The sequence below is a fragment of the Rhinoraja longicauda genome, chromosome 19 (assembly GCF_053455715.1).
Source record: "Rhinoraja longicauda isolate Sanriku21f chromosome 19, sRhiLon1.1, whole genome shotgun sequence".
In the NCBI taxonomy this organism is placed as follows: Eukaryota; Metazoa; Chordata; class Chondrichthyes; order Rajiformes; family Arhynchobatidae; genus Rhinoraja; species Rhinoraja longicauda.
In genome coordinates, this window is record NC_135971.1 from 23,492,011 (window position 1) to 23,515,399 (window position 23,389).

The window sequence follows — 23,389 nt, forward strand, 5'->3', positions numbered from 1 at the left end:
GGCAAGTTGGGCCGAAGGGCCTGTTTCCACGCTGTATCACTCCATGACTCTACGATAGTGTTAGTGTGCAGGGATCGCTGGTCGGCGCGGTCTCGATGGGCCGAAGGGCCTGTTTCCACTCTGAATCTCCAAACCAAACTAAACTAATGTCCATTTGAGCTGGCATAGTCCGGTTAAACCTTGCGTTGCCCACGGCAGCAACAGCGGATGCGGTAGATGAGGTTGGAGGAGGTGCCATGCACCTGTTCGGATGTCTTATTGAAACATATAAGATTATTAAGGGATTGGACACGTTAGAAGCAGGAAACATGTTCCCAATGTTGGGGGAGTCCAGATCCAGGAGCCACAGTTTAAGAAAAAGGGGTGGGCCAAAAGGGGAGACGAGGAAAAACGTTTTCAGTCAGAGAGTTGTAAATCTGTGGAATTCTCTGCCTCAGAAGGCAGTGGAGGCCAATTCTCTGGATACTTTCAAGAGAGAGTTAGATAGAGCTCTTAAAGATAGCACACATGCGGAAACAGAGATAGGCACAAAGTGCTGGAGTAACTCAGCGGGTCAGGCAGCATCTCTGGAGATAGACACAAAGTGCTGGAGTAACTCAGCGGCTCAGGCAGCATCTCTGGAGATAGACACAAAGTGCTGGAGTATCTCAGCAGGTCAAGGCAGCATCTCTGGAGAGAAGGAGTGGGCGACGTTTCGGGTCGAGACCCTTCTTCAGACAGGGGAGAGGTAAATGAAAGATACAGACGGTGTTGTAGTGGGGTATGGAACAAATGAATGGAAGATACACAAAAAAAGTAACGATGAGGAAGGAAACAGGCCGTGGGTTGGGTTAAAGGAAACAGGCCATTGTTAGCTGTGGGCTGTGGCCGTCGCAGCTGCGGCTTGCCTGCAGTCCGTCTGTCTTTTGTGTTTTTTGTTGTTTTTGTCTGAATTGTAGTTTTAATATGATGTAGTGTTGTATGTTATGTTTTGGGGGGGGGGGGTGGGAGGGAAGGGGAGTGTAAAATTCTCTCTCCCGAACGGAGACGCGACCTTTGTTTCTGTGTCGTGTCTCCGTTCCCGTTGCGGCCTACCACCGGCCATGCACCTGGGACCACCTGGGGCTCTGGTTCGCAGAGCCCGCGGCCCGGACTCACCACCTGCGGCACAGGCTGCCTGCGGATGCTGCGGGAGCGGCTGCGACTCGTCTCCGGAGGCTCCGGCGCGGGCCGCGTGGGCGTCGGAAGCCCGCAGGCCCCTGGATGGCGGCCGACATCGGGAGCTCCGGCAGCGGCAGTGACAGCGTGTTCGCCAGCCCCGAATCGCGGGGCTTGGGTCGGCCCGCCGCGGACCTTTCACCGTCCGGCGCGGCCTGAAATAGGACGCGGGATTTTTCACCGCCCAGCGGGCGCTTCAATGTCGGGAGCCCCGACCACCCCGACGTGGCAACTCCAACAGCCTGACCGCGGGAGAAGACGGCAGGGGAAGAGAAAAAGACATTTTGGCCTTCCATCAGAGTGAGGAGGGACTGGAAGAGACTCACTGTGATGGATGTTTCTTTTTGTTTGGTGTTAGTTGTGATTGTATGTGTTATTGCATTTTTATTGATTAATCTTATTGGTCTTATTGTTCAACTGCGGGTAATGTTTCATTTCACTACACATTTATGTGTATGTAACAAATAAACGACTATTGACTATTGAGGTGAAAACGAGTTACAGACAATGAGACGCAACAAGGTGACCTTGAAGCTGGATGACTTGGGTGGGGGAGGGACGGAGAGACAGGGAAAGCAAGGGTTACTTGAAGTTAGAGAAGTCAATGTTCATACCGCTGGCGTATAAGCTGCCCACGCGAGATAAGAGGTGCTGTTCCTCCAATTTTACACGCTACCACTGGACTTGGCAAATCATTAAGTATTAAATGATCCTAATGTCCTGCTCCATCTTATCGTTACCTACGGTCTCTGAGTAATTGTGGGCAGGTTCAATCCTGACCACGGGTGCTGTCTGCACGGAGTTTGCACGTTCTCCCCGTGACCCACGTGGGGTTTCTCCGGGTTCCTCCCACACGCCAAAGACGTGCATGTTTGTAGGTGAATTGGCTTCTGTAAAAATTGTAAATTGTCCCTGGTGTAGTGGGGATCGCTGGTCGACATAGATACAGTACGTGATATTTCGGAATGAAGGGTCCCGACCCGAAACCTTATCCAAAGGGCCAGTTTCTGCGTCGTATCTCTAAACTAAACTAGCGCGGAAACAGGCCCACCGAGTCCGCACCGACCAGCGATCCCCGCACACTACACTATCCTACACACACTGGGGGACAACTTACATTTATACCAAGCCAATTAACCTACAAACCTGCATGTCTTTGGAGTGTAGGAGGAAAGCGAAGATCTGGGAGAAAACCCACGCAGGTCACGGGGAGAACGTACAAACTCCGTACAGACAGCACCCGTAGACAGGATCAAACCCGGGTCTCCAAAGATGAACAGGTCGGACTGTCCAGTCCAGTCTGTATGGAAGATTCTCGGCTTGAAATTCATTGGAATTCATTGCCACAGAAGGCTATGGAGGCCAAGTCAGTGGATATATTCAAGGCAGAGATAGATAGAAACACAGACATCGAAAATAGGTGCAGGAGGGTGGTGGGTGTGTGGAACAAGCTGGCAGAGGAGGTAGCTGTATGGTTTTGTTCCGGCCTCTAGTATATTCCCCCCCCCCCCCCTCACTATCTTTTAGTCTGAAGAAAGGTCTCGACCCAAAACGCCAACAATTCCTTCTCTCCAGAGATGCTGCCTGACCCGCTGAGTTACTCCAGCATTTTGTGTCTATCTTCGATGTCAACCAGCATCTGCAGTTCCTTCCTACTCATTTATAGAGTCATAAAGGATCATGGAGTCATAGAGTGTGGAAACAGGCCCTTCGGCCCATCTTGCCCAGACCGGACAACATGTCCCAGCTACACTAGTCCCCCTGCCTGCATTTGGACCATATCCCTCCAAACCTGTCCTATCCGTGTACCTGTCTATCCGCTTCTTAAACAATGGGATAGTCCCAGCCTCAACTACCTCCTCTGGCAGCTCGTTCCACACCCCTACCATCCTTTGTGTGAAAATGTTACCCCTCAGATTCCTATTAAATCTTTTCCCCTTCACCTCAAACCTATGTCCTCTGGTCCTCGATTAACCTACTCTGGGCAAGAGACTCTGTGCGTCTACCCGATCTATTCCTCTCATGATTTTGTGCATCTCTATAAGATCTCCCCTCATCCTCCTGCGCACCAGGGAATCTTCCCTCATCCTCCTGCGCACCAGCCTGCTCAACCTCTCCCTGTAGCTCACACCCTCTAGTCCTGGCAACATACTCGTAATCTTCTCTGTACCCTTTCCAGCTCGACAATGTATTTCCTGTAACACGGTGCCCTGAACTGAACACAATACTTCAAATGTGGTCTCACCATCGTCTTATACAACTGTAACATGATCTCACAATTTCTATACTCAATACTCTGACTGATGAAGGTCAATGTGGCAAAATGTGGGGGCGATGTAACTGTTAGGGTTTCATCACAGGGTCAATGTACGAGCTGAACTGCTTCAGGGCACTGGGGAAAGTTCCAGGACAAGTGACCGCCTTGAAAAACACTAGAGATACCCTTTACATCTGACTTTCGTTTTGAATCGATGCCCTGCTGCCAAACGCTGTTACTTGGCCCCTTTCTTCTCCAGAGGAACGTCACTGCTTTTACGGTGAGTTTGTGTGTAACGCCTTCCTGATCATTGGGCACCTCTTGCAGGGGAGAGGGTGGACGGGAGAGGGGGAGAGGGTGGAAAGGGGAGAGAGTGGAGGGGGAGAGGAGGAGAAGGTGGAAAGGTGAGAGGAGATGGGGAGAGGGGAGAGGGGGAGAAGGTGGAAAGGGTGGAGAAGAGAGGGTGGAGGGGAGAGGGTGGAGATGGTGGAGGAGAGGGTGGAGGGGCAGAGGGGGAGAGGATGGAAAGGAGAGAGGGAGAGGGGGAGAAGGGGGAAAGGGTGGAAAGGAGAGGGGGAGAAGGTGGAAAGGGTGGAGGGGAGAGGGGAGAGGGGGAGATGGTGGAGGAGAGGGTGGAGGGGCAGAGGGGGAGGAGAGGGTGGAAATGTGAGAGGAGAGGGGGAGAAGGTGGAAAGGGTGGAAAGGAGAGGGGGAGAAGGTGGAAAGGTTGGAGGGGAGAGGGTGGAGGAGAGAGTGGAGGGGAGAGGGGGAGAGGGTGGAGGGGAGGGTGGAGGAGAGGGTGGAGGGGAGAGGGGGAGAGGGTGGAGGGGAGGGTGGAGGGGCAGAGGGGGAGAGGGAATGGAGGGGGAGAGGGGGGAAAGTAGAATGGAAAGGAGAGAGGGTGGAGGGGAGAGGAGGAGAGGTTGAAGGGGAGAGGAGAGGGGGTGGAGGGAAGAGATAATGTGGAGGAGGAGAGGGTGGAAGGGGGAGAGGTTGGGGAGATGAGAGGTTGGGGAGAGGAGAGGGGGTGGAGAGGGAGAGGGGGTGGAGGGGGAGAGGGGGATGGGGAGTGAGAGGATGTGGAGGGGGAAAGTGGGTGGAAGGGAGAGGGTGCAGGGTGAGAGAGGGGCGGTGGAGAGGGGAGAGAGCAGGAGAGGGTGGGGAGGGTGGAGGGAGGGGAGAGAGGGTGGAGGGGAGAGAGAAGGGGGAGTGAAGGGGGAGAGGGTGGAGAGAGGGGGGAGAGAGGGGGAGGAAGGGCAGAGGGAGAAGGAAGGGGGAGAGGGAAGGGGAGAGGGAAGGGGAGAGAGGGTGGAGAGTGGAGGGGGGTAGAGGGAGGGGGGGAAAGGCTTTAAGAATACCCATTGCCTTGGCCCCCACAGCTGTCTGTGGTAATGTTTCTGTGCTGTAATTCTCAAAGCCCTGACAATATTTCAGTCAGTGTCACAAATTGAACTGTACAAGATCGTGTAAAGTCATTTCACCTTTGGCGAGTTAGAGTCATTCAGCACAGAAACAGGTCCTTCGGCACTGAATCCGTGCCGGCACTCAGCATCCTAACCTGCACTAATCCTATGCTAATCCCATTATTATCACGGGCATTTCAGATGCATTTCAGACGCATTTCAAAGGTTCTAAGAGGCTTTAAGAGGCTTTAAGATGTTCTAAGAGGTTCCAAGAGACTTTAAGAGGGTCTAAGAGGCTTTAAGAGACATTAAGATGTTCTAAGAGGCTTTAAGAGGTTCTAAGATGTTTTAAGGGGTTCTAAGAGGTTCTAAGAGGTTCTAAGATGCTTTAAGAGGTTCAAGGAGGCTTTAAGAGGCTTTAAGAGGTTCTGAGGCGAAGAGGCTTTGAGGTTCTAAGAGGCTTTAAGAGGTTCTAAGAGGCTTTAAGAGGTTCTAAGAGGCTTTAAGAGGTTCTAAGAGGCTTTAAGAGGTTCTAAGTGGTTCTAAGAGGCTTTAAGAGACTTAAAAATATGGATATGTAGGGATATAGGGCGGTCACAGTGGCGCAGCGGTAGAGTTGTTGCCTTACAGCGGGTTCGATCCCAACTACGGGTGCTGTTTGTATGGAGTTTGTACGTTCTCCCCGTGATCTGCGTGGGTTTTCTCCGAGATCTTCGGTTTCCTCCCACACTCCAAAGACGTGCAGGTATGTAGGTTAATTGGCTTGGTAAAGGTAAAAATTGTCCCTGGTGGGTATAGGATAGTGTTAGTGTGCGGGGATCGCTGGTGGCCACCGACCCGGTGGGCTGAAAGGGCCTGTTTCCGTGCTGCATCTCTAAAGTGAGATATGGATTCACGAGTTCATGTTCTAGGAGCAGAATTATGCCCTTCGGCCCATCAAGTCTAGTCCACCATTCAACCGTGGATTAGGTGCAGGCAAAGATTAATTCAACATGTTATCTGACAGGGTTCAGACTGTGTGGGCTGAAGGGCCTGTTTACTTTAGTTTAGTTTAGTTTAGTGTAGAGATACAGTGTGGAAACAGGCCCATTTGCTCACCGACCAGCAATAGCATATGTCAGTCCCGCCATCCCGGGAATTAACCTGGTGAGCCGATGCTATTGAGGGAGTGCAGCGTAGGTTCACCAGGTTAATTCCCGGGATGGAGGGACGGACATATGGTGAAAGAATGGATTGAATGGGCTTATACTCACTGGAATTTAAAAGGATGAGAGGGGATCTTATAGAAACACATAAAATTCTTAAATGATTGGACTGGCTAGATGCAGGAAAAAATTTCCCGTTGTTGGGGGAGTCCAGAACCAGGGGTCACAGTTTAAAAATAAGGGGTAGGCCATTTAGGACTGAGATGAGGATAAACCTTTTCACCCAAAGAGGTGTGAATCTGTGGAATTCTTTGCAACAGAAGGCAGTAGGGGTTAATTCACTGGATGTATTCGAGAGATTTTGATACAGTTCTTAGGGCTAATGGAATCAAGCGATATGGGGAAAAGGCAGGAACAGGATACTGATTGTGGATGATCAGCCATGATCATAGTGAATGGCGGTGCTGGCTCGAAGGGCCGAATAGCCTACTCCAGCACCTATTTCCTATGTTGCTATGTTTCTATTCCCGCACACTAACACTATCCTACACACACAAGGGCCAATTTACACTTTTACCAAGCTGATTAACCTGCACACTTGTATATCTTTGGAGTGTGGGGGAAATCCCACGCAGGTCACGGGGAGAACGTACAAACTCCGTACAGACAGCACCCATAGTCTGGATGGAACCCGGGTCTCTGGCGCTGTGAGGCAGCAACTCTACCGCTGCGCCACCCTGTGGCCACTTTGTCCTTGTTCCGTACTGATCTAGGTTCTGCTTTCTACACTTTCCAACGTTCCCATCAACTCCCCAAGTTTCCACCACTCCAGGGATATTTACAGCAAACATTTTCTGGAGTTTAGAAAGATGAGAGGGGATCTTATATAAACGTATAAAATTACAAATGGACTGGACAAGCAGGAAAAATGTTCCCAATGTTGGGCGAGTCCAGAACCAGGGGCCACTGTCTTAGAATAAAGGGAAGGCCATTTAAAACTGAGGTGAGAAGGAACTTTTTCACCCAGAAAGTTGTGAATTTGTGGAGTTCTCTGCCAATTGCGATATCATATTTCATTTCAAACAATGTTATTAATTTGAATGTTGACCAACGCTCAGATTAATTCAGTAATTATATATCAGATTAATTCAGTAACTATATATCTGCGTGAGGCTTGGCTTTTAATTTTTTTAGTTTTAGCTATACGGCATGGAAAAAGAACTTTCGGCCCACTGAATCCACGCCATCTATCACCCATTCACACGAGTTCTTGCTATTGAGGGAGTACAGCGTTACCAGGTTAATTCCCGGGATGGCGAGACTGACATATGATGAAAGAATGGGTCGACTTGGCTTGTATTCACTGGAATTTAGAAGGATGAGACGGGATCTAATAGAAACATGTAAAATTATTAAGGGATTGGACAGGCTAGATGCAGAAAAAATGTTCCCGATGTTGGGGGAGTCCAGAACCAGGGGTCGCAGTTGAAGAATAAGGGATTGGCCATTTAGGACTAAGATGAGGAAAAGCTTTTTCACCCAGAGAGTTGTCTTCTTCTTGCGTTTGAGGCAGCAGAAGTTATGTAACGCCCTCCAGGCGCTGTAGTGCAATGTGTTGTTGTCGAGGGCCGTGACGTCTACCCCTCCACCAGGGGGCGGAGGACAGCGCAGTCAAAAATGACGTGCTGCCCTGTTTGCTGGTCTGCTCCACACATGCAGGCTGCTGATGAACGCAACCCCTAACGATGCATGTTGGCGTTGAACCGTCCGACCCCTGTGTGGAGCCGGTTCAGGGTGACCCACTCTTTGCGGGGCATGTCCGAGCCGGGTGAGGCTGTGGTGTTCGGTGCGACAGTGAGTTGAGGAGGTCGCAAAATCTGTTCCCAGCTGGTTCTCCATGCTCCTAGTATGTTGAAACCGGAGCCACAGAGGGTCACTGCATGACGGGAGAAAGGGCGACGAGATGACAGGCGTTGAGGTCCCAGTTGCTGTGAATCCTGGGCGAGGTGGTGCAAAGGATGTTTAAATAATTTGGAATTGACCTTGTCAACTGCAAGATTTAAATTCACATTATGAAAAGAATGGTGACAATGAATCTAACGGATTTACATAATTATTCACCTGGCTCACGTGCTCTCAGTGAGAGGAGTCTGTTGTGTTTACCAGGCCTGGCCAACCATGACAGTACTGAAGCTGGCCACCCAGTTCCGATGTACATTTTCTATTTGTAATATTGACTCAGTCTTTCTTTATCCACTAGTATGGGATGCCATGCTGGAGGTTTCATAGTGTTTCCACTCCTTTGTTTATGTTATCTCTCTTCCTTCGAACTACCCTCTTTAAACAGATTACATTGTAAACATTTTATCACTGAGGCCTCTCAAGCCTCACCCTATTAAAAATATTCCCATTGGTCTGAAGAAGTGTCTTCACCCGAAACGTCACCCATTCCTTCTATCCGGAGATGCTGCCTGTCCCGCTGAGATACTCCAATATTTTGCATCTAGCCTTTGTTCTATCGCTCCCTCCCTCCCCCATCTTCTTTTCAACGACTTTGAACTCACAAGCGCAGCGGTGGACATTGAATCATAATCCCAAGTGAACCGCTCCATAAGATGGCAGGAACATCATAGCTGACTGAATGTCTAACATTACAGTGCTTGTTCTACCAGGGCAGGCTTCCTACAAAACCTTTCTTGAAACCAACAGCCCCAGATTTCACATGCTTCACCACAAAAAGTGAAAAGTCTTACCAATGACAAGCAGTTGTATTGTTTTCAAATCTTTGCCATCGACAGTAAAGGTGTAATTTCCCTCATCACTGGCTTTTAGTCCATTTATCATCAGCGCGCCATTAGTAGCATTGAACTGTGACCGGTTCTTGAACTGTTCACTTGGTTCCATTGTGAAAAGACCTGGGACGTGATCCAAAATAACAATGCTTTCATTGCTGCCATGAGAAGTCCAAAACATCTCATTGCTGGGATCAAACCGTGATTTTGGGATCCAGTAAAAATGACGAACCAAGGAAACCCACCACTTCATCCGTTTCTGCTGAATAGAATAAAAAGAAAACAATCATTTGAACTGTTGAGGCAATAAAACGTTGAAATGCAGCAACAAATGCAACAGTCAAGTACGGTGAAGAAGGGTCTTGACCCAAAACATCACCTATTCCTATTTTCCAGAGATGCTGTCTGACCTGCTGAGTTGTGCCCAGCTGTTTGTGACTCTACTTTGTGGTTATTTAGTTGGTATTCTGGATCTGGCTATTTGTAGTTTTCTCTTGATGAAATGGATAAGGTCAACTACTTCACCAATTATTTGAGAGAGAACAAACGTTGAGGAAAGTTTAAATATAAATGAGCAACAGTAAGAACCACTCAAGTTCATGCGTTTCTTTATTCATACGATTCTGTTGGCCCCATAGTTTCTGCTGAATTTAACCACCTCTGTAAAATCTTCCGATAAACTTCCCTGCACCAGTTCACAAACCTCAACTCCTTCAGTCATTCCACAGAGCAGTAATCTTCATGAGGGGAATCCCCTCTGCACAGCATTATAACCTTTCAATATACCCCAGAGTTGGGCACAATACTCCAGCTGCCCCAAACCTTTATATTGGTTTAAAATAATATCCTAGCTTTTGATTTTCACATATCAAAAACTGTGTGAAAATTTGTGCCTCAGATCTCGTTTAAAGCTCATATTAAACCTCTGCCTTCTAGTTTTAGAGGCCCCGTAGCATGGGAAACAAACACTGGTTATCTATGCCTCTCAAATGTTATGAACCTGTATCATGTCAACTCTCAGTCTCCTTCCCTCCAAGTCCCAATGTATCTCATTTAACCTGATAATTCAAATCCTCCAATCAAAGCAACTTCCTTGTGAATATTTTGTGCACCTTTCTAGATTATCTAGATCTTGCTCCCACAGGGAGATAGTGGGAGAAATGGTTGCATACCAGGTTGAGCAGTTTTGTCTGCTGGAATACAGTGCATATTTTCAGATAGGGTACACCAACCAGCTTTAGAGAAAGACCAAAAGAGATTAATTGAGCTAATTCCAACATCTGCAGTTCCTTGCGTGTTCACTGGGCTAATTGTTGGAATGTGAGGGTTATCCTTTCATCAGCAGTTAAAGAAATTATAGACACAAAAAGCTGCAGTAGGTCAGGGGTCAGACCAGCATCTCTGGTGACAAGGAATAGGTGACTTTTCAGGTGGAGACCCTTCTACAGACTGGGAGTCAAGGATGAGGGAGACAAGGACTTAAGGAAGGACAAGGTGTGAAAAAGGAGACAACAAAGTAGGCGTTGTGAAGGAAATAGAAACATAGGTGCAGGAGTAGGCCATTCGGCCCTTTGAGCCAGCACCACCGCCATTCAATAACGGACACCGGGACCAACGGACACCGGGACCAACGGACAACAAGATCTACGGACGGACACGGGGACCAACGGGCAGACACTGGGACCAAAAGAGGACACTGGGACCAATGGAGGACACTGGGACCAATGGAGGACACTGGGACCAATGGAGGACACTGGGACCAAAAGAGGACACTGGGACCAATGGAGGACACTGGGACCAATGTGCAACGGCCACTCCGCGTGCGCCACGTGACCCTCCCCGCTCGGGCATCTCCGAGCGCGACACGTGATGGGACAACGGTCCCCGCTCGCGCCCGGCTCACGCGCCAGGGGCAGCAACGGCCGCTCCGCGTGCGCCACGTGATCAATGAAACCTCCCGCAGCCGCTCCGGCTCGGCTCCCTGCGGGCGCGTCACGTCACCATCCCGTAACCCCGCCCCCCGCCCGGGCTCGACCCGCGATACGTGACCATCAGACCCTCGCTTGGCCATCGCCGGGAGCGTCACGTGACGAGTGGACAACACTCCTGCTCGAGCTGCCCGGGCTTGTTGGCGCCATTCCGTCGGTCAGTCGACCGGCCGGCGGACGTGTGGGTCGGGGGTTCCGTGCGCTTTTGACAGGGGGTAAAATAATAATAATAACCCATCTTTTGAAGCTGATCCCTTGTCCAGTCCTGAATTAAACTGTCCACTTACCTTCCGCGTCCAGCGCACAAACCGCGAACAGTGAAAGCAGCAGCAACAGCAGCAGCAAGAGACGCCGACGGGCGACACACAACATGTCCGAGCGGGAGCCCCACCCAGGCTGCCAGTGCGGGCTCTTGAGGACCGGCGAGGTGAACGGCGAGACTCTCCCCGGGCCCGGGAGCTCGATGAACCCCAGCCGGGACTGGACAGCAGCCGGGAAACCAGAGGCGTTGTGGGCTCGGCGGGGGAAGCTCCGACCAGTTGTGAAAGCGAAAGCAAGGACCAAGGTGAAGTGGACATGTCAGTGCAATGGCAATGATGCCGACGCACATAATTAACTCTGATGTGGAGATAACAAATGAATGAAAGAAACATGTGCAATTCTTCATGGATTGGACAGGCTAGACGCAGGAAAAATGTTCCCCGTGTTGGGGGTGGGGGTGGGGTTTTGGGGGGGGTGGTGAGATTGGGGGTGGGTGTGGTTGGAGGGGGGTGGGATGGATTGGGGGGGGGGTTGGTGGGTGGGTGGGTATTTGGGATTGGGGGGGGGTGGGTATTTGGGATTGGGGGGATGGGTGGGTGTGGTCGGATGGGGTTGGGGGGTTGGGTGTTTTGGGTTGGGGGGTGGGTGGTATTGGGGGGGTGGGGTGAGTGGGATTGGGGAGGGGGGTCCAGAACCAGGGGGGTCACAGTTTAAGAATAAGAGGCTGTCCATTTAGGACTGAGATGAGGAAAACCATTTTCACCCAGAGAGTTGTGAATCTGTGGAATTCTCTGCCACAGAAGGGCAGTGGAGGCCGATTCACTGGATGTTTTCAAGAGGGAGTTAGATTTAGCTCTCAGGGCTCACGGAATCAAGAGATATGGGGAGAAAGCAGGAATGGGGAAGTGAGTCTGGATAATCAGCCATGATCAATATGGCTCAAATGGACTACACCTATTTTCTGTGTTTCTCTGTTTCTCAGACATGCAAAAAAGTAATGATGATAAAGGAAACAGCGGCCACTGACAGCTGTTTGCAAGGTGAGAATAAGTAGAGATAATGTGTAAAAAGGAACTGCAGATGTTGGTTTAAACCGAAGATAGACAAAAAATGCTGGGGTAACTCAGCGGGACAGGGAGTATCGCTGGAGAGAAGGAATGGGTGATGTTTTGAGTCGAGACCCTTCGTCTGAAGAAGAATCTTGACCCAAAACATCTCCCATTCCTTCTCTCCTGAGTTACTCCAGCTTTTTGCGTTTATCTTAAGTACAGATAATGGTGCTCGTCTTGTTGAGTCATATTGTCTAACTAGTTCTCACCGAGCAAACAGCTAACAATGTCCTTTCCTTTATCATCGTCACACCAGTACGAGTGTGCAGGGATCGATCGCTGGTCGGCATGAACTCGGTGGGACAAAGGGCCTCTTTCTGCGCTATTCCGCATTAAAGTCCAGAGATGCTGTCTGACCCACTGAGCTTTTTGTGACTATCTTTAGTGTAAACCAGCATCTGCAGTTCCTTCCTACTCATTCCTGAATGTCAGTCAATGTGAGTGAAGAAGGGTCTTGAATCCAAAGATCATCTATCCATATTCTCCAGAGATGCTGCCTGATCTGCTGAGATACTCCAGCATTTTGTGTCCGTCTCCACGGATGCAGCCTGACCATGTTCTTCACAGATGCTGCCTGATCTGAGTTACTCCAGCATTTTGTGTCCTATGGGGAAGACCATCATCTGTAGTTCCTTGTTTCAATTTAAATTGTCAGTCATTGGACTCGAGTGTCGCCCTCTCATCACTTAATGCCTTTAATATCCAGAAATTCCACAACTTCTATTGCAATTATGGTACAGTATGTTATTTGCCACTTACCGAGGTGCAATGAGATAATTTTTTGCATACAGAGATACAGTGCAGAAACATGCCCCTCGGCCCACCGAGTCTGCACCGACCAGCGATTCCCGCACACAAACACCATCCGACAAACACAAGGGACAATTTACAATTATACCAAGCCAATTAACCTACAAATCTGCACGTCTTTGGAGCGTGAGAGGAAACCGGAGCACCCGGGGGCAACCCATGCAGGTCACGGGGAGAACGTGCAAACTTTATACAGACAGCACTCCTTAGTAAGGATCGATACCCGCTCTCTGGCGCTGTACAGCAGCAACTCTCGTGCTGCGCCACTGTGCAGCCCCAGTCGTACCATCCTGTCACTGACTACTAACACTTTGCCCTTCTTTAAATCATATCATCATTGTTATTACTTGCCTATTTCATCACTGTTTGATCTGGAGATTATTGTAACTAACTGCTCTATTTACAGCAATTTTGATCAGAACTTTCAGAGAAATGAAGGAAACAGGCCATCATTGCTAGCTGATTGTTGGATGAGAACGAGAAGCTGGTGCGACTTAGGTGGGGGTGGGATGGAGAGAGAGTGTAGGGGTTACTTGAAGTTAGAGAAATTAAAAATCATAGCACTGGATTGCAAGCTGCCCAAGCGAAATATGAGATGTTCCTCCAATTTGCATTTAGCCTCACTCTGACAATGGAGGAGGCCTAGGACAGAAAGGTCAGAATGCGAATGGGTGGGAGAATTAAAGTGTTCAGCAACCGGGAGATCAGGTAGGTCCAGGCGGACTGACCGAAGGTGTTCAGCAAAACGATCGTCCAGTATACATATGGTCTCGCTGATGTCTTGAACAGCTGATACAGTAGATGAGGTTGGAGGAGGTGCAAATGAACCTCTGCCTAAGCTGAAAGGACTGTTGGTGTCCCTGGACAGAGTCGTGGGAAGAGGTAGAGGGACAGGTGTTGCATCTCCTGTGGTTGCAGGGAAGTTACCTGGGGAGGAGGTGGTTTGGGTGGGAAGGGATGAGTTAAATAGGGAATTGCAGAGGTAACGGTCTCTGCGGAAGGCGAAAAGGGGTGGAGATGCGAAGACGTGGCTAGTCCTTCCTCAATAGGTAGTGTACATTCTCCTTGATTTGTAGCTTCCGGTGACTACTCAATTGTCCCAGATCAAGAACCTGATTTCCGAACAAATCGTCAAAGTTTACACACACACACACATTAATTCATCCAAGTGCATCTGTAATTTTTAATTCAAAAATTAGCTTCTATTGGAATAAGCCATATATTAATTGCAATACAATGTAAAGCAGGCATACATACATTAAAATGCAGAAGCAACAACGTAGTATCATCTGAAACAATAGTCCGTTGGAAAGTTACAGATTATGTCTGAAATGATAATGCGTAGAAACACAAAGTGCCGGAGTAACTCAGCGGGTCAAGTAGCATTTCTCTAGGATGTGGGCAGGTGACGTTTCAAAATAGGCGGGAGAAAGCTGAAGGGATGGGACAGGACAAAGCCTGTCAAGTATCTTCTCCCCCATCCCCACTTTATTTCCAGCTTTCTCCCTCCTACTACAATAATCTGAAAAAGCAGCACAGCGTGAAATGTCGCCTACCCATGTCTTCCAGAGATGCTGCGTGACCCGTTGAATTACTCCAACACTTTGTTGTAAGCAAAAGTCCTGCATCTGCAATTCTTCAAAGGTCTTTATTGTCACGTGTACCAATTAAGGTACAGTGATATGCGAATTACCATACACCCATACGAAAGAAAAAGTTACAAGACACACAACTACATAAAAGTTAACATAAACATCCACCACAGCGGATTCCTCATTCCTCACTGTGATGGATGGGAAAAAAGTCCAAGCCTCTTCCTCTTTATTCTCCCGCGATCGGGGCAATCGAATCATCCACAATCGGGGCGATCGAAGCTCCCGCAGCCGGCGGTCGAAGCCCCGGCGTCGGGGCGGTCGAAGCTCCTGTGTCTTGGAGTTCCCAAAGTCGGTCTCTGACCAGAGACCGCGGGCTCCGTTTTGTTAAGTCCGCGAGCACCCACAGTTGGAGTTCTGAGGTCGGCCCTTGGCCAAGGGATCGCGAACTCCTTGATGTTAAAGTCCCGTAGGGGACTGCGGTTGGAGCTCTCAAAATCGATCTCCATCAAAGGGCGCCAGCTCCTCGATGTTAGACTGCAATGCTGATGGAGATACTATACGGAACAAAATCACATCCCCGTCGATGTAAGAGGTTAGAAAAAGGTTTCCCCCAACCCACCCCACCCCCCCCCCCACACACATAAAACAAACTAAAGAAGACTAAAAACATACATTTAACACATACAATTAAAACACAAAGAATTAAAACACAAAGAAGGAAAGGACAGACTGTTGGCGAGGCAGCCATTGCTGGCACCACCTGGTGGATTCTTTGTGTCTTCAGAAAGAATAATGTCTGGTATAAGATATAATTGTCACGAGATCGATGTCTACCATTTATCCTATTGGTTTTGGAAGAGAAAAGTTACTAAAAATTGAATTGAAAGGGGGAAGTATGTAGAAGGAATAGGGGATAAAATTGTATTAGAAGTAACGAGCATTAAAAAATAATACTGGCAGACAAGATTAAGAACAGGTCCAAAGCATTTTATGTTTATCCAGTAAAAGGATAAGACCCATCGGAGATCAATCTATGTGGAACCACGAGATGTAGTTTAGTTTTCTCCGTGCGCAAACAGGCCCTTTGGCTCACAAAGTCCGCACCAACCACAGATTCCGACACTAACTCTATCCTACATACGCCAGGGACAATTTACAATTATACCAGCCAATAAACCTGTAAGTCTTTGAAGTGTGGGAGGAACTGGGAGATCCTGGAGACATCCCACACGGGTCATGGGGAGCGCATACAAACTCTGCACAGACAGCACTAGTAGTCAGGATCAAACCCGGGTCTCTGGCGCTGTGAGGCAGCAACGCTACCGCTGCGCCGCCATACCGACAGAGTGAATAATTAAAAATTGATTATAAGTGCAAAAAGGCACACAGTGGCAGACAAGATTAAGGACAGGTCCAAAGCATTTTATGTTTTAGTTTAGTTTAGAGATGCAGCATGGAAACAGGCCCTTCGGCCCACCGAGTCTGCACCGACCAGCGATTCCCGCACATTAACACTATCCTACACACACTCGGGCCAATTTTACACGTACACCAAGCCAATTAACCTACATACCTGTACGTTTTTGTAGTGTGGGAGGAAACCAAAGATTTCAGAGAAAACCCATGCTATCATGGGGAGAACGTACAAACCGTACAGACAGCATCCATAGTCATGATCGAACCCGAGTCTCTGTCGCTGTAAGGCAGCAACTCAACTGCTGCGCCACTATGTATCCAGTAAAAAGATAGGACCCATTAGGGACCCATCTCTATGTGGAACCACAAGGTATTGGTGAAGTCTGAAATGAAAACCTCTCCTCTGTGTATGAAGGAACTGCAGTTGCTGGTTTACTCCGAAGATAGACACAAAATGCTGGAGTAACTCAGCGGGTCAGGCAGCAACTCTGGATAGAAAGGATGGGTGACGTTTCGGGTCGAGACCCTTCGGACTGAATAGATAATTGTTAGCCAGGGCAAGGTGACAACAAAGCAAGCAGAGATACAATGTAATCGGGTGGATGGTCAGGGTGGTAGGAGAGCTGGGAAGGAGGAGTGATTGGAGAACCAACTCATCACGTTTGACCTTTTGTCCTTTAACTTTTCTCCAGTATTTTTCCCTCCCGCCACACCTTCCTTCAAATACTCTGGCAACAGCTTCTCGTTGTTGGCGATTCTTTCTCGGAGCTCTGCCTGCTTCTTCACAGCGGTCAGTGCCTGAATTCGCTCAATGAAGCCTGGCTTCGCCTCGTCTTTCTCAGCCTGAATCAGGAGGTCAATGTAAGCCGGCGTGGACAGTGGGTTTGGTCTCCGGGCTATTTCTTCAAGTCGTCTAATGCCCTGGGATAATTCTTGAATCAGCATCAGCACTGTGTTCTCCGCCTCAGTAAAGTCCTTCTCAAGTGACTCCATAACCTTCTGCTGGCTCATCTTCTCACCGTATGCCACCACATACTTTTCCTTCAGATCGTTGTAGGTCCTCTTCTCTTTTTATGTTACACAGACATACCTGTACTCTTCCCTGAGGTGTTTGCGCATAGCGCAATTGTTAGGACAGACTTTACAATTTCCCCACCCGTCCATTGATGAACACCAGTATTTGAAAATATAACCTGCATACGGACAAGGGTTGTGACAACTGTATTCACAAACCGTACAGTTGTTTATTAATGGAGCACCTTTGTGAAGTTTCCTATGTTCTTTAACAGTCACATTGACTTCGTACTCAAAATCTTTGTTTTCGTCCAGGTTGGACTGGGTTTGGTTCAGAACTTGTTGGGTTTTCTTGAGCTCCTCCAATTTGGGCAGCCCTGCTTGGATCTGAGTCTGCAACCCGGCCACTACAGACTCCAGCTGCCTACGCTCCTTCAGAACATCTCTGGACAGGCGCAGGCTCCTCGCCTGCATCGTGCTCAGGGCTACAAAGAACTTCTTCATACTGTTTGTCCCCATCTTCCAGAACATCAGGTCAAAGCCATTATCCTCTTCCCCGCTGTAGTCAGATCTCCCCCCATCGCCAGAGGTCAGACGCTGGGCCAAAATGGTGGAATTGTTAAACTTGAAGTGCGCTGGCAATCCCTTTTTGTCTTTGGAGCAGGGTACTTGAGCGGCTTTCAGGGCCTCCAGAACTGGGGGCAGCTGCCCGTCCGCGAACGTCACCAGTATCTGAATGTTCTCCGCGACATCTTTGCCAAAAATGGAAAGGATGGAATCAAAGACATATTTCTGTGTGGGGGTCAGGCGAGCCAGGGCGGCCTGGACGATGAAACAGACCGCGTTGATCTGATCAACGCCCTGTGGGCAACTGAAGAACTCGTGGATGTGGTCAGTGATCAGTTGATCCCGGCTGATGCCCCTGGTGTCCCCGAACCCTGGCGTGTCGATGATAGTCAGAGAGCAGTCGATGGTAAACCCTGCCTGCTCTCGGCCTGGGATTGTTCTGGCAGGTCTGGCATCTCGGAAGGTGGTGGGATTGTTCTTCAGCGAGAAGTCCCCTGTAAAAGGTGCAGCTAAGCTTCACGGCTTGAGAACTCTGTTCGTCTGTCATTGCTAGGGAGGCCTCTACCTCAATCGCAATCTTCGGCAGACGTTTAATCATCACCTCCATGTTGCCCTGAATATCCTGCATGTTCTCTGCTGATGAAGCCACTCGATCAAACACAAAGAAGGCCTGGGCCCCGTACAGCACTGCTGTAATGACATGGGTGGCTGAGCCCTCATCAAACACACCCGGGTAGGTAATATTCTGCCTCCCTAAGTGACTCATCGTCAGTTGTTCAAACCTGGTTGTGGCTTTGTACTGAAGGGTAACTCGTGCTTGTTGGTTTGATGTCTTCGTGTCGCTGAGATACTTTGCCGACCCTTTCACCTCCACTAACCCACCCAGCAGACTTGCCTTCAGTGACCCTGACACGTTGAGGGCAGCGGCTTTGTTCTCCATGGAGTCTGACGCAATGATGTGGAACTCAGTGCTGGGCTGGTCACGGTGGTCAAGGTGGCTCTGCAGTTTCTGCAAGTCCCACAAGGTGATGCCTACAGGATAAATCAGCGATGAAAACAGTTAATGTTGTGAAAATTACTCAACGTGAATAATATTCCTTCAGTAGATTCGATCTCTGTACAGGCTGTGTCTTGGGCTGAAAGTACAAAACTACACTCACTGGACTGATCACGTGAACAATAGCGGTAGTGTAGCTGCCTTACAGCGCTCACAGCGCCAGAGACCCGGGTTCATTCCTGACTACGGGTGCTGTCTGTGCAGAGTTTGTGCGTTCTCCCTGTGACCGCGTGGGTTTTCTCCGAGATCTTCGGTTTCCTCCCGTACACCAAAGACACACAGGTTTGTCAGTTAATTGACTTGGTATCAATGTAACATTGACTCTATCCTACACACATTAAGGACAATGTGCGGGGATCGCTGGTCGGTGCGGACTCGGTAGGCCGAAGGGCCCGTTTCTGCGCTGCATCTCGAAACTAAACGGAATGAAAAATACATTGAGTGGTACAGTAACTCAGCGGGTCAGGAGGCAATTCTGGAGAACATGAATAGACGGTGATTTGGATCATCTTTAAATATTCTTCACATATCCATGTTTAGTTTAGTTTAGACATGGAGCAGAAGTAAACCGGAGATCCTGGAGAAGACTCACGGGGAGAAAGTGCAAACTCCGTGCAAATAGCACCTGTAGTCGGGATCGAAACCGGATCTCTGGCGCTGTGAGGCAGCAACTCTACCACTGCGCCATCGTGTCACCAAATGTTCAATCCATTGCATACTGGACTAGAACTGACAAAGTTGTGGTCACCATTATGAGATTGATCACTTGAACATGACGCTGTATTGACCACCACTGTATCATAGAGTGATACAGCATGTATCACGTGGCGGCGCCTAACGGCAGCGGCTGACTAGCAGTCTGTCTGTCTTTTTTTTCCCTTTTTTTGTTGTGTGTCGGTGTTGGGATGGTTTTTATATATATATTTTTTGGTTGTGTATGTGTGGGAGGGGGTGGTGGTGTGTGTGGGTGGGTGTGGGGGGAACTTTTCTCTTCCTCACGGCGCGGGGTGCGGCTCGGCTGCGGGGCCTAACATCGCCCGGTGCGGCTTGGCCGCTGGACTTTACATCCCGGTGCGGCTTGGCCGCTGGACTTTGCATCCCGGTGCGGCTTGGCCGCTGGACTTTACATCCCGGTGCGGCTTGGCCGCTGGACTTTACATCCCGGTGCGGCTTGGCCGCTGGACTTAACAGTGCCCGGTGCAGCTCGGCTGCGGGGCTTAACATCGCCCGGTGCAGCTCGGCTGTGGGGCTTAACATCGCCCGGTGCAGCTCGGCTGCGGGACTTTTCACCGCTGGTGCGGCTCGGCTGCGGGACTTTTCACCGCCCGGTGCGGCTCGGCTGCCGGGCTTAACATCGCCCGGTGCAGCTCGGCTGCGGGGCTTTTCATCGCTGGTGCGGCTCGGCTGCGGACTTGACATCGCCCGGTGCGGCTCGACCACGGGACTTAGCTGCGCAAGGCTTGGTCGCGGGCCTTTCATCGCCCGGTTCGGCCGCGAGACATTTCAGCGCCCGGTGCGGGGACTGTGCGGGTCGGTCGGGGACGAGCTGTCTGTCCGTGGGCGTGGGGAAGAGAGTGGAAGTGAGGGGGTGTTTGGAGTCACTGTGATGGACGTTTGTGTTGGGGTTATGTGTCTTGTGTTCTTTTTTTTTTTTCTATGACTGCTATGTAGTTTCGTTCGGTACTTCGGTACCGAACGACAAATAAAGCTCTGTTATACCTGTTATACCTGTAAAGATGCCTGACTTGCCCACACTGACAAACATGTCCCAGCTACACCAGTCCCACCTGCCTGTATTTGGCCCATACACCCACCACCCGTGTGTGAAAAAGTTACCCCTCAGATTCCTATTAAGTCTTTTTCCCTTCACCTTGAACCTATGTCCTCTGGTCCTTGATTCCCCTACTCTGGGCAAGAGACTCTGTGAATCTACCTGATGTAGACCTCTCATGATTTTATGCAGCTCTATAAAATCACCCCTCATATCAACCCATATCATAGGACAATTGACAAAATCCCTCATGTTGAAATGCATTGAGTGGAAGGTATATCTGAATCCTACAACAACCAGAGAGCAGTCCTGAACCACTATCGACCTCCTTGGTGACCCTTGGACTACCCTTGATTGGACTTTGCTGGCTTTACCTTGCACTATTCACGTTATTCCCTTATCATGTCTTTCGATTCACCTACTCTGGGCTCATGTGACTTTGTGATTTGTGTGAAGACATTCCAGTACCTGGGATCAGGGTGTCTGATCGGCAGTCGTACAGCATTCCCAACTGGAAAGGCCGGCCCAGAGTGGCCAGTTGCAAGCACTCACTCATCACTAAACCGGAAGTGGACACTCAACAAAATCCAGCGATCTGAAACAGAAAGAGGAATAAAACATAAAGCTGAATCCACTCGACGTATGTTTTTTTGAAGATGTGACCAAAAAGGTTTAGTTTAGAGATACAGTGCAGAAACAGGCCCTTCGGCCCACCGAGTCCGCGCCGACCAGTGATCCCCGCACGCTAACACTATCCCACACATGCTAGGGACAATTTACATTTATGCCAAGCCAATTAACCTATAAACCTGTACATCTTTGGAATGTGGGAGGAAACTGAATATCTCGGAGAAAACCCACGCAGGTCACGGGGAGAACGTACAAACTCCGTACAGTCAGCACCCGTAGTCAGGATCCATCCAGGGTCTCTGAGACTGTGAGACACCAACTACCGCTGCGCCAGTTTATGTAGAGGGATGTTAACTATTGTACAGTATGATTTACATGTGGATGAAGCCCATTCTGCCCATTGAGTGACGACTAGCTCTGAGTAAGAACAATCCATCTGGTCCCACATTCCTGCCTTGAAAATCCCTTCCTTTCAGTAAGGAAATTTCAGTCAGACATCCGTCGGGGAACGTTGCTGACTGGCCTGCTCCGGACTGCAGGAGTACGTGCTGAGGGACTCACTGAAGCTTGGAGGACCACAGTCTTGGGTCCTTCCATTGATGGACATTGGGGGTGCAGGGTCCAGTGGAGATACCCCTCAAACAAGGGAAGGGAAATAAGGTGAAGATCACAAGTGACAGGAGTAGAATTAGGCCATTTGGCCCATCAAGTCTACTCCGCCATTCATCATGGCTGATCTATCTCTCCCTAGTAACCCCATCCTCCTGCCTTCTCCCTATAACTGATACCCGCACTATTCAAGAATCTTTCTCTGCCTTAAATATATCCACTGACTTTGCCTCCAGAGCCTTCTGTGGCAAAACATTCCACAGATTCACCACCCTCTGACGAAAGAAATTCCTCCTCATCTCCTTCCTAAAAGAACGTCCTTAAATTCTGAGGTTATGACCTCTAGTCCTCGACTCTCCCACTAGTAGAAACATCCTCTCCACATCCACTCTATCCAAGGGGAAAAGATTTAATAAGAATCTGAGGGGTAACATTTTCACACAGAGGGTGGTGGGTGTATGGAACAAGCGGCTAGAGGAGGTAGTTGAGGCAAGGACTATTGCAACTGTTTCTTAACAGTTAGACAGGTACATGGATATGAGGGATATGGATCATTCTTAACTTCTTGAGTTGAGAAGAATGAGGGGGGACCTCATTGAAAAGTACAGAATAGTGAATGGCTTGAATAGAGTGGATGTGGAGAGGATGTTTGCACTAGTGTGAGAGTCCAGGACTGGACTCAATTCTGGACTAGATCAACCATAAAGTATACTCCGCCATTCAATCATGGCTGATCTATCTCTCCCTCCCAACCCCATTCTCCTGCCTTCTCCCCATAACCCCTGACACCCGTGTTAACCCACATATAAACCTATAAAGATGCAGGAAGGAACTGCAGACGCTGGTTAAAATCAAAGACGGACACAAAAAGCTGGAGTAACAACGGGACAGGCAGCATCTCTGGAGAGAAGGAAAACTGTTCCCAATGTTGGGGGAGTCCAGAACCAGGGGCCACACAGTCTAAGAATAAAGGGGTGGGGGGGCATTTAAAACTGAGATGAGAAGAAACTTCCACCCAGAGAGTTGTGAATTTGTGGAATTCTCTGCCACAGAAGGCAGTGGAGGTCAATTCACTGGATGAATTTAAGAGAGAATTAGAGCTCTAGGGGCTAGCGGAATCAAGGGATATGGGGAGAAGGCAGGCACGGGTTACTGATTGTGGATGATCAGCCATGATCACAATGAATGGCGGTGCTGGCACGAAGGGCCAAATGGCCTCCTGCACCTATTTTCTATGTTTCTATGAATGGGAGACGTTTGGGGTCGAGACCCTTCTTTAGACTGAGAGTCAGGGGAGAGGGTGACACAGGGCGAAGGAAGGTTAAGGTGTGACAACAAGGTAAAGGGGGTGGAGATCATGGAACATGGAGAATAGATCGCTGTTAGCCAGTGACAACAAGGCAGAGATAACATGTAAGCGGGGACAGTCAGAAAGGTTGGACTGCTTTGCTCCTGTTCTCCCGACCTTTAATGACTGACTGCTAGCGTGCCTTTGGTGCTCTTTTTCAACGGACTTTTTCCTGCAATTAACACTTACGTTCTTTCAGCCAACAGTCGTCCTTGCTCCAGTTCTCCTGACCTTTACTGACTGACTGGTAGCATCCCTTTGGCGCTCTTTTTAAATGGACTTTTACTGACTGGCCCGCTCCAGATTGCAGGAGTACGTGCTGAGGGACGCACTGAAGCTCGATGCAGCCAACGCCAAGGCTCCATGGGGGAGGACCACCGTCTAGGGTCCTTCCACTGTTGGACATTGGGAGGCAGTGTC

General features: G+C 49.4%; 1 long non-coding RNA gene across 1 annotated transcript; it reads left to right on the forward strand.

The window, feature by feature from the left end:
- The first annotated feature begins 11,322 nt into the window (after positions 1-11,322).
- On the forward strand, positions 11,323-19,259 carry LOC144602804 (uncharacterized). The gene is made up of 3 exons (XR_013548513.1): positions 11,323-11,347; positions 12,026-12,083; positions 19,157-19,259. It is a non-coding gene; the product is annotated as an uncharacterized LOC144602804 (long non-coding RNA).
- The last annotated feature ends 4,130 nt before the right edge of the window (positions 19,260-23,389 follow it).